Raw genomic sequence first — 14,661 nt, 5'->3', positions numbered from 1 at the left:
GGCATGAAAACTTGCCAATCAACTGTTGTTAATGTTATAAACAACCTCCTGGTGCTTCGGAGCTCATTAACTATTTAACGGTTGTAAACAAAGCCGCCAAAGATTGAGAAAAGATGTACAGGTTCGTAAGTACTTGCGTAACTGCTTCGTGAATCTGACCCCAGGCCTCGCCACTGGAGGGGGGGGGGGTAGTCGTCGCCACGTCTCGCGTTCCCAGTAGTTCATAACCATTCATAACTGCAGGCCTAATACAAAAGGTGGCGGTACAGCAATATATTACAAAGATACCTTCACTTGCAATAGTGTCATTAGTGATAGAGACGACTATTGTGAATATACCTTTGACAAGTTCTCCAGTAAATCACTTAAATCATCCCTGATAATCGGTGCCATCTATAGATTTCCTAATACCAACATAGCTTTATTCTCTGACAATGTAAGGAATCTTATCATAAATAACAATCTCAACAAAAATCACATCATTCTGGGAGGTGATTTCAATATTGACCTGGGTCTTCAAAACAACCCTCAAGTTGACTATTTCCCTAACAGCATGCACTCCTGTATGCTAATCCCCACAATCACCAAGCCCACCCGAGTCACTCAAACATCTGCCACTACCCTCGATCACCTATGGACTAATATAACAGCTCCCCTTACATCTGGGGTAATTTATGACAGAACAACTGACCACTATCCTACTTTCCTCTTAACAAACATTGACAAATCACCACCTGAAACCAAATAACTCTCATTCAGGCTACATAGTGAATCAGCTTTAGGCAATCTCTCTAATGCACTTCACAATATTAACTGGGAATCTGATTTTAATAATTCACAGGATATAAACTCATCAACTAACCTCTTTCTCTCCAAAACTCTAAGCCTCTACAACACTCACTGTCCCCTCCTTACCAAACAAGTAACTGATAAAAGAAAAAATAACCCGTGGCTCACAAGTGCCATAATTAAATCAATCAACAAAAAACATGAATACGAAAAGAAATTTAGGGGTGGCCTAGTTTCAATGGAAGTAGTTAAAACGTACTCATCAGTGCTTACTAGTATCAGAAAAAAAGCAAAACTTTCGTATTATGAGACTAGATTCAAAGAAGCAAAAGGCAACATGAAAAGCACATGCAATACCATCTCTAACATCCTGGGAACTAAACAACACTCCCACAACCAGATAACACTCTCTAAGGATGGCCTTACACTGTCATCTGACTTAGAAATGGCGAAAGAATTTAATAGCTTCTTTTCATCGATTGCTGCTAACCTTGCAAGTAAAATCCCACTGACTCAGACACATATCAACACATATCTCTCAGGCAGCTATCCAAACTCTCTTCTCCTCTCACCAGTCAGCCCGTCAGATGTTGTGTCCATCATACACTCACTAAAAACCAAAGCTGGGAACATCAGTGACATCCCATCCATTGTATACAAGAGCGCCTCCCATGCCCTTGCACCACCTATAGCTCTGCTGTTCAACAAATCCCTTGAGTGTCATACCTTCCCTGATATCCTTAAAAACGCAAGAGTAACGCCAGTTCATAAAGGAGGTAATCCGTCAGACATAAACAACTACAGACCAATATCGAACCTACCCATACTATCAAAAATATTTGAACAAATTATCCAAAAACAGCTCTACTCCTATCTCGTAAAATACGACATTCTTAGCCCCTGTCAGTTTGGCTTCCGCTCTCAAAAGAGTACCAACGATGCAATTATTAGTCTCCTTGATATAATTTACTCAGACCTTGACAAAAATGAGTTTCCAATTGGACTCTTCATTGACCTGAGAAAGGCATTTGATACGGTTAATCACGATTACCTCTTATGTAAACTCCATCATTATGGAATCCGACGCCATGCACTGGACTATATCCAATCCTATCTTAGTGATAGACACCAATGTGTAGCCATCAATAATATTATCTCTCCCATTCTACCAATAACCGTTGGAGTGCCACAGGGCAGCATCTTGGGACCCCTACTATTTCTTATATACATTAATGATCTGCCTAATGTCTCTAACATTCTGAAACCTATTTTGTTTGCTGATGATACTACCCTCATTTACTCCAACCCCAACCCACATACACTAAATGATGTTGTTAATATTGAACTAAAAAAAGCCCACTTATGGATGTCAACCAACAAACTAACACTTAACATAGAAAAGACCTACTACATCCTGTTTGGAAGCAAATCTACAAATGCAATTCAGCTTCAGATTGACAATGTAAACATTAGCAATAAAAATGATGGAAAGTTTCTTGGCATATTCCTAGACAACAGACTCAACTTCAGTACCCACATACAACACATAACTAAGAAAGTCTCTAAAACAGTTGGTATACTCTCCAAATTCAGATATTATGTTCCTAACTCTGCTCTCATCTCTCTATATTATGCACTAATCTATCCCTATCTCAACTATGGTATCTGTGCATGGGGTTCAACCACTACAAACCACCTCAAGTCCATCATCACCCAGCAAAAATCTGCTATCAGAATAATATCAAATTCTGCTTTCAGACAACACTCAGCCCCCTTGTTTAACTCCCTAAACATGCTAAGCATAATCTCTCTCCACAAATTCTCTTGTGTCAACTACATTTACAAAACCCTGTTCTTAAATGCAAATCCTTGTCTGAAACTCTTCCTGGACAGATGTAATAGGACCCATTATCACCACACCAGAAATAAATATCTCTTCGATATCCCCAGAGTTAAACTTAATCTGTGTAAACACTCTATGCAAATAAAGGGACCCAGTTTATGGAACTCACTCCCTACTGAATTGAAAAGCTGTCCAACTTTTACATCATTCAAAATCAATACTAAAAAGTACCTAATTTCATCTTCATAATTTTTCACTTTTTGCCTTAAAATTGCACTGTATCTATTGGCTACCCAATCTCCCAACCTTTATGTTCCCAATTTGAACATCTTTACCATTGTGAACATTGCTGTTTTCTTATATGTGCTCCCAATCTGTTATATGGTGTTTATAAATCTTGTTTATCTGTATCTTTTGCTATCCAGTCTCACAATCTTTATGTACCCATTCTGAACATCTTTACCATTGTGATCATTGTTGTCTTATATGTGCTGTCAATCTGCTGTATGGTGTCTATTAATCTTGTTTAAATTACTAATCAAGCTGTCACTGTAATCAATCAGAGCTTTAATATAACAATGTGCTTTAATATACTTACTTATCTCTCATCTCATTTTTCTCTTCTAATGTATCTTTCATTTATCAATTCTGATTGAAATTACCTACTTAAAATTATCTGCTAGATTAAGGACTTGCCCGAAACGCTGCGCGTACTAGTGGCTTTGCAAGAATGGGGGTGGTGCGGCCGCTGACCGGCGTGTTAGCTGGCGGCATGGCGGCGGCTGGGAGTATAGGCCGATTCGCCGTGTAGATACTGTGGGTCTTGCTTTCTCAGCTCCTGTGGATTGGCCTCTCGTATTAGTCGCGTTACTGGACGTTTTGGATGTGAAGGTCGCCGATCTTCTAGGCCTGGAGAAACTTAAGTATATGCGTGTGGGGGTGAAATTTGCCACGTCAGCCCGCTACCTGAACAAAACAGGGAATAGTGAAGCAGAAGATTTTCTACAAGTAATTGACGATTGCTTTCTTACGCAACACATTAACGGAACCAACGCGAGATAATAATATTTTAGATTTAGTGTTAACTAACACGGAAACACAAATTAAGGACATGGAAATAGTGAGTGAGCTAGGGAACAGTGATCATAAAGAAATAGGATTTAGCATAGAATGGAATACATCTGTAGGAGAAAATTCTGTTAAAGTGCCTGATTTTTGAAAAGCTGATTTCAATAGCCTAGGAATTTTTTTGGGTCAAATATATTGGAAAGTCTTGGGTATGGGGTGTAGGCTAGACATGAACCCAGCGACAGGTGACGTAACTCTCGCCGGATTTTATGGTTTGCTGTGGGTAGCGCGCCGCCCTTTTTGGCCTTACATGCATATATCCCTTTAGAGAATTCTATTGTGAACAATTCGATACCAAAATCAAAGACGTATCATGAAAATTGAGGTGAGAAAATTGAAATGAGTATACACATATTAGTCCGGTTGTGTTCACGGCTGACACTTCGCCAACTTTTGGGTCTGCTGCGGGTGGCAAACTGGGCTTTTTGACCTTATATACGCAAGAGTAAACACATTTTAGTGCGGGTGAACGCTCACAGGCTCACCTTTGGGTGAATCGGCCAGGCCGACCTTGGGGTGGGCTGAGCCTCGCGCGTCAAACTAGGCAAAGTACAATACAATACAATACAATACAATACAATTTTATTTAGGTAAGGTACATACATACAATAAATATTTACAAGGATTGTTTGACTTATAGGTAGAGCTAGTACATACAATGCCTAAAGCCACTATTACGCAAAGCGTTTCGGGCATGATAAACTTAAATGACAAGCTTAATACTAATTGAGCATAATGAGTAGAATGAAAACAAGAAATGAAAACATAGATGAAAAAGCAGCACAAATACAATTATGTCGACAAACAGCGCTCTTTAAAGAAAAAAACAGACATTGGTTGACAATAGAAGGGTAAGGTAGGTTACAGGGAATTTATTAGGTATAGCTTCGCTTTTAACTTAAACTGGTTGAGAGAGGTACAGTCTTTAACATGGTTGGGAAGGTCATTCCACATTCTGGGCCCCTTGATTTGTAGAGCATTTCTAGTTTGATTAAGTCGTACTCTAGGAATATCAAAACTGTATTTATTTCTGGTGTGATGCTCATGGGTTCTGATACAACCTTCTATGAAGCTTTTGAGATCAGGATTGGCATTATAGTTTAGCGTTTTATATATGTATAATACACATGAGAGAATGTGCAGTGACTTAATGTCTAACATATTCAGAGATTTAAGTAGGGGTACCGAGTGATGTCTGGGGCCAGAATTGGATATTGTCCTAATAGCAGCTTTGTGTTGAGTAATTAGAGGACGTAAGTGATTTTGGGTAGTAGAGCCCCAAGCACAAATACCATAGTTGAGATATGGATAGATAAGGGAGTAATAGAGAGTCACCAGGGCAGGGCGTGGTACATAATATCTGATCTTAGAAAGAATGCCCACAGTTTTTGAAACTTTTTTTGATATATTTAGAATGTGTCCCTGGAAATTCAGCTTGTGGTCAATGAGGATGCCAAGGAATTTGCCATCTAATTTGTTACAAATTTGGGTATTGTTTATTTTGAGATTTATTTGATTAGAGGATTTATTGCCAAACAGAATATAGAAGGTTTTGTCAATGTTAAGGGTGAGTTTGTTGGCAGTTAGCCACAGATGGACTTTATTTAGCTCAGTATTTACTGTGGCATTTAGAGCAAGGGGATCAGGACTGGAGTAAATGAAGGTTGTGTCGTCAGCAAATAGAATTGGTTTGAGGTGTTGGGAGGCATTTGGAAGGTCATTAATGTAGATGAGAAAGAAGTGTTAAACACTTGTGTTAAAGTGTTAAACGTTGCAATGAATAATGAGAGCAATCATTATATGGATGGTGTAATAACAGGGGGAGCATTAGCACCTCTGGTGGTCAGATGCTTAACTCTATTAGAGGTTGATAGTTTAGATATTATGGTGAAGTAACGGTGAGTGGCGCGTCTGGGAGTCCTTGATGGATGGTAACCAAACAAACACCCATGCACTAGGAGCCACTCACCAACAGAACAGATACCGATCATTGCCCAAACTACCAGGCTATGAGTGGCAAGCACAGCATACCATGCAAACAAGTGCACAAATTCCGGTGTGCCCAAAACAACCAAAGAATGCCCTCAGTCAAGGGTCCAAATAGAGGAATCATAAATCCTTGAATAGCCTAAGGAGAGGCCTCCCACCCCAGTGGTTAGGTCTCTTGGGGGAGAACTCGCAAACACGTCAGTTAAGGGAGCTTTGACCCTGCAAGAGCAGCAATAGCGGGCACATAGGGAAGAGTACTCTGAGTACATGCAGCCCAAAATGCCTAAAAAAGCCAAGCTCGCACAAGTCAGAACCAAAACTCACATGTGAAACCTATACAGTACTAAATAACGAAACAATAAACAAGGCAAATGGCCCCTGCAGGACAAGAGTCCAAAGATGGCTGCCACTTATCTTGAAGCAGCCAAGTTTGCCTACGATCTGATGGTCCACTAGCATTACAAGCTGTATTGGAGGGAACGCCATCACCAACAGAATTGAGGTGGCGAGTCGACTGAGGGCTGGGTAAGAGTAATCACCTAAAGTAAGATGCTTCACCTTAGGCTATTCAAGGATTTATGATTCCTCTGTTTGGACCTTTGACTGAGGTGAAGCTATGCATGCTAGTGGCTGTATAAGAATGTAAGAATGCTTGAATATATAAATAAATAAAAAACAAATAAATAAATAAATAATGGCTCCAAATTCTCAGAATAGAACCTGCCTGAAATGCTTTGCATGCTAATGGCTTTACAAGAATGTAACAACTCTTGTAAACATAAATGATAAAAAAACACTCAAAGATGATTGCTGCTGCTACCAAACATAGTCTTAACAAAAAATGATCAAAGTTACTATGAAAACAAAAAAAAAAATTATTTAAGAAAATGGTTCACTAATCATACGGCACTGGTATAACGTGAGGGGTCAGGAGCACATGACCTGCTTAGCTGGCCAGGCCTGGACGGGTCCACATGGGGCGGGAAGACATATTAAGTATGCCGCCGGGCAGAAAAAATAAACCCCAAAATTTTGCCAGGAATCTACATTCTTCAGCTTGTACACACAGTTCTTAAGATATTTTTATTTGTTATAATATTTTATAACATTTCTTTAGTGTTTTTACTGAGATGAATTGTTTGAACATAATTCTTGGTGATTTTTTTTATTTATTTATATATACAGTACAAATGTTTAAATGTTTTTTTTATTTAGGTAAGGTACATACATACAATAAATTTTTACAAAGATTGGTTGACTTACAGGTAGAGCTAGTACATACAATGCCTAAAGCCACTATTACGCAAAGCGTTTCGGGCATGATAAACTTAAATGACAAGCTTAATACTAATTGAGCATAATGAGTAGAATGAAAACAAGAAATGAAAACATAGCTGAAAAAGCAGCACAAATACAATTATGTCGACAAACAGCGCTCTTTAAAGAAACACATTGGTTGACAATAGAAGGGTAAGGTAGGTTACAGGGAATTTATTAGGTATAGCTTCGTTTTTATTTTTTATTTTTTTTTTTGTCCCCTAACTCCCCTTGCCACTTCGGGGGGGTATAGGGTTTTTATGTAGCTTCGGAGCCCGATCCCCCCAGCCACAGGGCATGGCGAGACGGACCCCTAAGCATACCTAATACCCTAACACACACAAACTAAAATAAACATATATGGCAGATCTCATCGCACCCACAAGAGTTAAGATGATACTAATAATACATAATAATAACCTGAAAATAAACAAAAAACATTAATGGAAAATTCTTTTGTAGTTGGTTTTTTCTATATGGGAGACAGCACACATAGGTAGGGGTGCACAGTATAACATTTAAAATGAACAAACAAACGCTGAAGGCCAAAGCAGCAGGCTGCCCAATCGGCAGGGATGATGATTTGACGTCGGCATACATGGAAAACTAGACACAGTGGATGCTCCTAACTAGGCCCCGGAGCGGGAGGGTTATCATGTATGCGCATGGGGTCCCTCCGGTCGCCGCCTTATCTACTCGCGGGCTCTGCCAGGTCATCCACCCTCTTGTGAGACGCCATTAGGAGAAGTGGTACTCCAGATGACGAAACTGCTTAGATAGTTGGCTACCAGCTGACTTGGCTGCGGTTCACCTAAGCGTGACTATAGTTACCCTTATGCACCCTGTGCACAGTGATCCCGGGGCTAGGGAGGCCTGCCCCTTGACGTGGCCTTGGACCATATTCTGTATATAGAATATGTCCAGGTCAGGGCCTTCACGGAGCAAATCTCGAGGTCGCTCTTGGTGAGACCCATACCTTGTAGACCACGCGCACTCTCCTTGCACCATCCACCTCTCCAATTAAGGGTTATTGAGGAGGCGGATACTGTAGGCTCACCGGTATACTCCCGGACCTTCTGCCGGACCTTCTAAACTCGTTGAGAGAGGTACAGTCTTTAACATGCTTGGGAAGGTCATTCCACATTCTGTGCCCCTTGATTTGTAGAGCATTTCTAGTTTGATTAAGTCGTACTCTACGAATATCAAAACTGTATTTATTTCTGGTGTGGTGCTCATGGGTTCTGTTACAACCTTCAATGAAGCTTTTGAGATCAGGATTGGCATTATAGTTTAGCATTTTATATATGTATAATACACATGAGAGAATGTGCAGTGACTTAATGTCTAACATATTCAGAGATTTGAGTAGGGGTACCGAGTGATGTCTGGGGCCACAATTGGATATTGTCCTAATAGCAGCTTTGTGTTGAGTAATTAGAGGACGTAACTGATTTTGGGTAGTAGAGCCCCAAGCACAAATACCATAGTTGAGATATGGATAGATAAGGGAGTAATAGAGAGTCACCAGGGCAGGGCGTGGTACATAATATCTGATCTTAGAAAGAATGCCCACAGTTTTTGAAACTTTTTTTGATATATTTAGAATGTGTCCCTGGAAATTCAGCTTGTGGTCAATGAGAATGCCAAGGAATTTGCCGTCTAATTTGTTACAAATTTGGGTATTGTTTATTTTGAGATTTATTTGATTAGAGGATTTATTGCCAAACAGAATATAGAAAGTTTTGTCAATGATAAGGGTGAGTTTGTTGGCAGTTAGCCAAAGATGGACTTTATTTAGCTCAGTATTTACTGTGGCATTTAGAGCAAGGGGGTCAGGACTGGAGTAAATGAAGGTTGTGTCGTCAGCAAATAGAATTGGTTTGAGGTGTTGGGAGGCATTTGGAAGGTCATTAATGTAGATGAGAAAGAGGAGAGGGCCAAGTATGCTGCCCTGGGGAACACCAATGTTGATGGGTAGGGTGGGGGAAATTGTATTATTCACAGAAACACATTGGAGCCTGTCAGTAAGGTAGGATTTGAGGTATTGTAGGGAGTGTCCTCTGACACCATAATGATGTAATTTAAGAAGAAGGTTTTGGTGGTTGACAGTATCGAAAGCTTTACGCAGGTCCACAAATAACCCAACAGGGAACTCATTTTTATCAAGAGCTGTATGAATCGAGTTAAGCATACTAATAAGTGCATCGTTAGTGCTTTTTTTGGGCCTGAAGCCATATTGGCAAGGGCTAAGTATGTTGAGTTTGGCTAGATATGAGTATCTAGTAATGTAGATGAGAAAGAGGAGAGGGCCAAGTATGCTGCCCTGAGGAACACCAATGTTGATGGGTAGGGTGGGAGAAATTGTATTATTCACAGAAACATATTGGAGCCTGTCAGTAAGGTAGGATTTGAGGTATTGTAGGGAGTGTCCTCTGACTCCATAATGATGTAATTTAAGAAGAAGGTTTTGGTGGTTGACAGTATCGAAAGCTTTACGCAGGTCCACAAATAACCCAACAGGGAACTCATTTTTATCAAGAGCTGTATGAATCGAGTTAAGCATACTAATAAGTGCATCGTTAGTGCTTTTTTGGGTCTGAAACCATATTGGCAAGGGCTAAGTATATTGAGTTTGGCTAGATATGAGTAAAGCTGCTTATAGATTAGTTTTTCCCAAATTTTTGACAAGTTTGGCAGGATTGATATAGGTCTGTAGTTGTTAACATCTGTGAGATCACCACATTTGTGGACAGGCATTACTCTCGCTTTTTTTAGAATATCTCGAAAGGTTTGGAGTTCAAGTGACTTGTTGAAGAGCAAAGCAATAGCAGGGGCTAAAGATCTGGAGGCTTTTTTGTAAATTAAAGTTGGTATCTCCTCAAGGGCAATAGACTTGGTTTTAAGGGAAAGGATTATCTCATTGACATCAGTGGAATTAATAGGCTTTAGGTACAGAGACTGTGGACAGTTACCTGTAAGATAGTCCTTAATGTCAGTACTGGAAGATGGAATATCATTTGCAAGGGATGAACCAATGGAAGAGAAGAACCTATTGAACTCAATAGCAGAATCAGAGGCTGAAAGCTGACCATCGGTATTAGACAGGAGTGTCGGTTTGTTATTTAAAGACTTCTTTGATCCCAATATTTGTGAAATTGTGCTCCAAGTTTGTTTAATGTTGCTCTTAATTTGGGTAAATTTATCTTCGTAGTATTTAGTTTTGGCTCGTCTAATTATCTTAGATAGCAATAATGAGTAATTCTTTGAGAATTCTTTGGAGACAATTCCTAACCTATACTTCTTCTCAAGGTCATGTTTTTTATTAATAGATTTAAGTATTCCCTTTGTAAGCCAGGGATTGCTAAGCCTTTTGGTTGTGACTTGTTTTGTAAGCATAGGACAGTGGGTGTTATAAAGGCTAAGAGTTTTTTGAAGAAAAGATTGCACTGCTAGGTTGATGTCCTCTATGTTACCTAACTCGGACTCCCAGTTGACATTATCAGCAGCAGTTATAAAATTGTCTATAGCAATTTCATTGTGCAGTCTAAAACGTATCTCTCTTGACTCTAGAGGTGGTTTGCTAATGTTAGTTAAGAGAAATGTGGGGTAATGGTCTGTAGTGCTATCGGTGATTATACCTGAAGTAAGCGGAGAGGTTATGTTTGTCCAGATGTGATCTAGAGTCGTGGCAGTGCTATCAGTGATTCTAGTAGGTCTAGTGATTAAGGGTATGAGGAAGCAGGAATTCATACAGTTGAGGAAGCTAACAGCAGTAGGGTGTTCAGGCTCGCAGAGGTCAATATTAAAGTCCCCTGCGATAATTAGGTGGTTTTTGTTCAGTCTGTTATCAAGTATTAGATTTCTAAGGTTTGAGTTGAATTCGGACACATCAGTGTTAGGAATTCTATAGACTGCACCCACAGACAGGACAGACTCGGCACCCTTGACTCTGAAGCTGGCGAAGATATACTCCCCATAGCAGTCTCTAGTTCTAATTTCTTTTAAGCATGTTCAGATTCAGATTCAGATTCAGATTCAGATGTTTATTCAGGTAAGGTATATACATACAAGTGATGTTACATTAATGGATTGATATATAGATAGAGCTAGTACATACAATGCCTAAAGCCACTATTACGCAATGCGTTTCGGGCAAGAAAAACATTAATATCTAGAACTTAATACTAATTGAGCATAAAGAATAAAAAGTGTTGAGAACAAATACAAATAAAGATAAAAAAAAAGGGGGAACATGACTGAAAAAGCAGCACAAATACAATAGGTTGACAAACAGTGTTGATTAAAAAAAAGAAAATAACGGACATGGGTTGACAATAGAGGAGTGAGGTAGGTTACAGGGAATTTATTAGGTAGTGTTTAGTTTTTATCTTAAACTGGTTGAGAGAGGTACTGTCTTTAACATGGTTGGGAAGGTCATTCCACATTCTGGGCCCCTTGATTTGTAGAGCATTTCTGGTTTGATTAAGTCGTACTCTAGGAATATCAAAACTGTATTTATTTCTGGTGTGGTGCTCATGGGTTCTGTTACAACCTTCTATGAAGCTTTTGAGATCAGGATTGGCATTACAATTTAGCGTTTTGTATATGTATAGTACACATGAGAGAATGTGCAGTGACTTAATGTCTAACATATTCAGGGATTTGAATAGGGGTACCGAGTGATGTCTGGGGCCAGAATTGGATATTGTCCTAATAGCAGCTTTGTGTTGAGTAATTAGAGGACGTAAATGATTTTGGGTAGTAGAGCCCCAAGCACAAATACCATAGTTGAGATATGGATAGATAAGGGAGTAATAGAGAGTCACCAGGGCAGGGCGTGGTACATAATATCTGATCTTAGAAAGAATGCCCACAGTTTTTGAAACTTTTTTAGATATGTTTAGAATGTGTCCCTGGAAATTCAGCTTGTGGTCAATGAGAATGCCAAGGAATTTGCCATCTAATTTGTTACAAATTTGGGTATTGTTTATTTTGAGATTTATTTGATTAGAGGATTTATTGCCAAACAGAATATAGAAAGTTTTGTCAATGTTAAGGGTGAGTTTGTTGGCAGTTAGCCACAGATGGACTTTATTTAGCTCAGTATTTACTGTGGCATTTAGAGCAAGGGGATCAGGACTGGAGTAAATGAAGGTTGTGTCGTCAGCAAATAGGATTGGTTTGAGGTGTTGGGAGGCATTTGGAAGGTCATTAATGTAGATGAGAAAGAGGAGAGGGCCAAGTATGCTGCCCTGGGGAACACCAATGTTGATGGGTAGGGTGGGAGAAATTGTATTATTCACAGAAACACATTGGAGCCTGTCAGTAAGGTAGGATTTGAGGTATTGTAGGGAGTGTCCTCTGACACCATAATGATGTAATTTAAGAAGAAGGTTTTGGTGGTTGACAGTATCGAAAGCTTTACGCAGGTCCACAAATAACCCAACAGGGAACTCATTTTTATCAAGAGCTGTATGAATCGAGTTAAGCATACTAATAAGTGCATCGTTAGTGCTTTTTTTGGGCCTGAAGCCATATTGGCAAGGGCTAAGTATATTGAGTTTGGCTAGATATGAGTAAAGCTGCTTATAGATTAGTTTTTCAAAAATTTTTGACAAGTTTGGCAGGATTGATATAGGTCTGTAGTTGTTAACATCTGTGAGATCACCACATTTGTGGACAGGCGTTACTCTCGCATTTTTTAGAATATCTGGAAAGGTTTGGAGTTCAAGTGACTTGTTGAAGAGCAAAGCAATAGCAGGGGCTAAAGATCTGGAGGCTTTTTTGTAGATTAAAGTTGGTATCTCCTCAAGGGCACCAGACTTGGTTTTAAGGGAAAGGATTATCTCATTGACGTCAATGGAATTAATAGGCTTTAGGTACAGAGACTGGGGATAGTTCCCTGTCAGATAGTCCTTAATGTCAGTACTGGAAGATGGAATATCATTAGCAAGGGATGAACCAATGGAAGAGAAGAACCTATTGAACTCAATAGCAGAATCAGAGGCTGAAAGCTGACCATCGTTATTAGACAGGAGAGTCGGTTTGTTATTTAAAGACTTCTTTGATCCCAATATTTGTGAAATTGTTCTCCATGTTTGTTTAATGTTGCTCTTTATTTGGGTAAATTTATCTTCGTAGTACTTAGTTTTGGCTCGTCTAATTATCTTAGATAGCAATAATGAGTAATTCTTTGAGAATTCTTTGGAGACAATCCCTAACCTATACTTTTTCTCAAGGTCATGTTTTTTATTAATAGATTTAAGTATTCCCTTTGTAAGCCAGGGATTGTTAAGCCTTTTGGTTGTGACTTGTTTTGTAAGCATATGACAGTGGGTATTATAAAGGCTAAGAGTTGTTTGTAGAAAAGATTGCACTGCTAGGTTGATGTCCCCTATGTTACCTAACTCGGACTCCCAGTTGACATTATCAGCAGCAGTTATAAAATTGTTTATAGCAGTTTCATTGTGCAGCCTAAAGCTTAACTCCCTTGTTTCTAGAGGTGGTTTGCTAATGTTAGTTAAGAGAAATGTGGGGTAATGGTCTGTAGTGCTATCGGTGATTATACCTGAAGTAAGCGGAGAGGTTATATTTGTCCAGATGTTAGTTCTTGGTGGTAGTAAAGAGCAGTGCCACCACCTCTCTGAAGTTGACGACAGTTGTGAATTGCCGAGTAGTTAGGCATGTTAAAGCGTTGAGTAGTATCCTCTTTCAACCATGTTTCAGTAAGTATAATTAAAGAGAATTTGTTGTCAATAGTTTCAATCAAGGCACTAACATCATCGAAGTGTTTACCTAGGGATCTAACGTTCAAGTTGATTACAGAGATATTGTGATTATGAGTTAATACATTGTTTACATCATGTGCTGCAAAATATCTGCAATTTAGATCATTAAAGTGATTATTGTCATAGATAGTGGATAACAAGAGTTCTTGCATTCTTCTATAGCCACTAGCACGTATAGCATTACAGGCAAGTCCTTAATCCTATGTTCCCCGGAATACGACCCACCAAATTGTTTAACCAGCTAAGGATTGATGTCCAGTAAATCCTCCCTGGCCAGGATACGAACCCAGGACCAAGTGCTTGCGAAACAACAGGCGAGCATCTTGCTACTCGTGTGTAGCAAGATGCAATACAGATCATAGGCCCCTCTACATTCCACCCATTCCCCAGACAGTCCTTCCTGATTCTCCTGACATCCCCTAGCCAGAAACAACCCATCCCAGTATGGGGTGAGGCACCCAGTGCCGCAAGCCACTGCTGAACGGGATTAACACGGTTTGGCCCAAAGCCCGTCTGCAGTTTCCAGCAAAATCTCTGGTTTTTCTGGATTTCTGTCCAGATAAGGTGAAGTTGGCAGAAAGTTATCTGGACTTGATTTAAATTATGCCCGTCTGCAGTATCCTGCCAAATCTCCAGTTTTCTGGATTACCGTTCTATTCAAATATTACAGTTTTGCCAGATAATTATCTGGATGCTATTTTGACAGGATAACCCCAATATCCAGTTAAGAGGAATCCGGATAACTGAGCTCATACAGTACTGGCAAAGTAGGGAGATAAATCTTTAACTACCTAACAAACAGAACCT

This window comes from Procambarus clarkii, chromosome 49, assembly GCF_040958095.1.
Source record: "Procambarus clarkii isolate CNS0578487 chromosome 49, FALCON_Pclarkii_2.0, whole genome shotgun sequence".
In the NCBI taxonomy this organism is placed as follows: Eukaryota; Metazoa; Arthropoda; class Malacostraca; order Decapoda; family Cambaridae; genus Procambarus; species Procambarus clarkii.
This window is presented reverse-complemented; position numbering follows the sequence as displayed.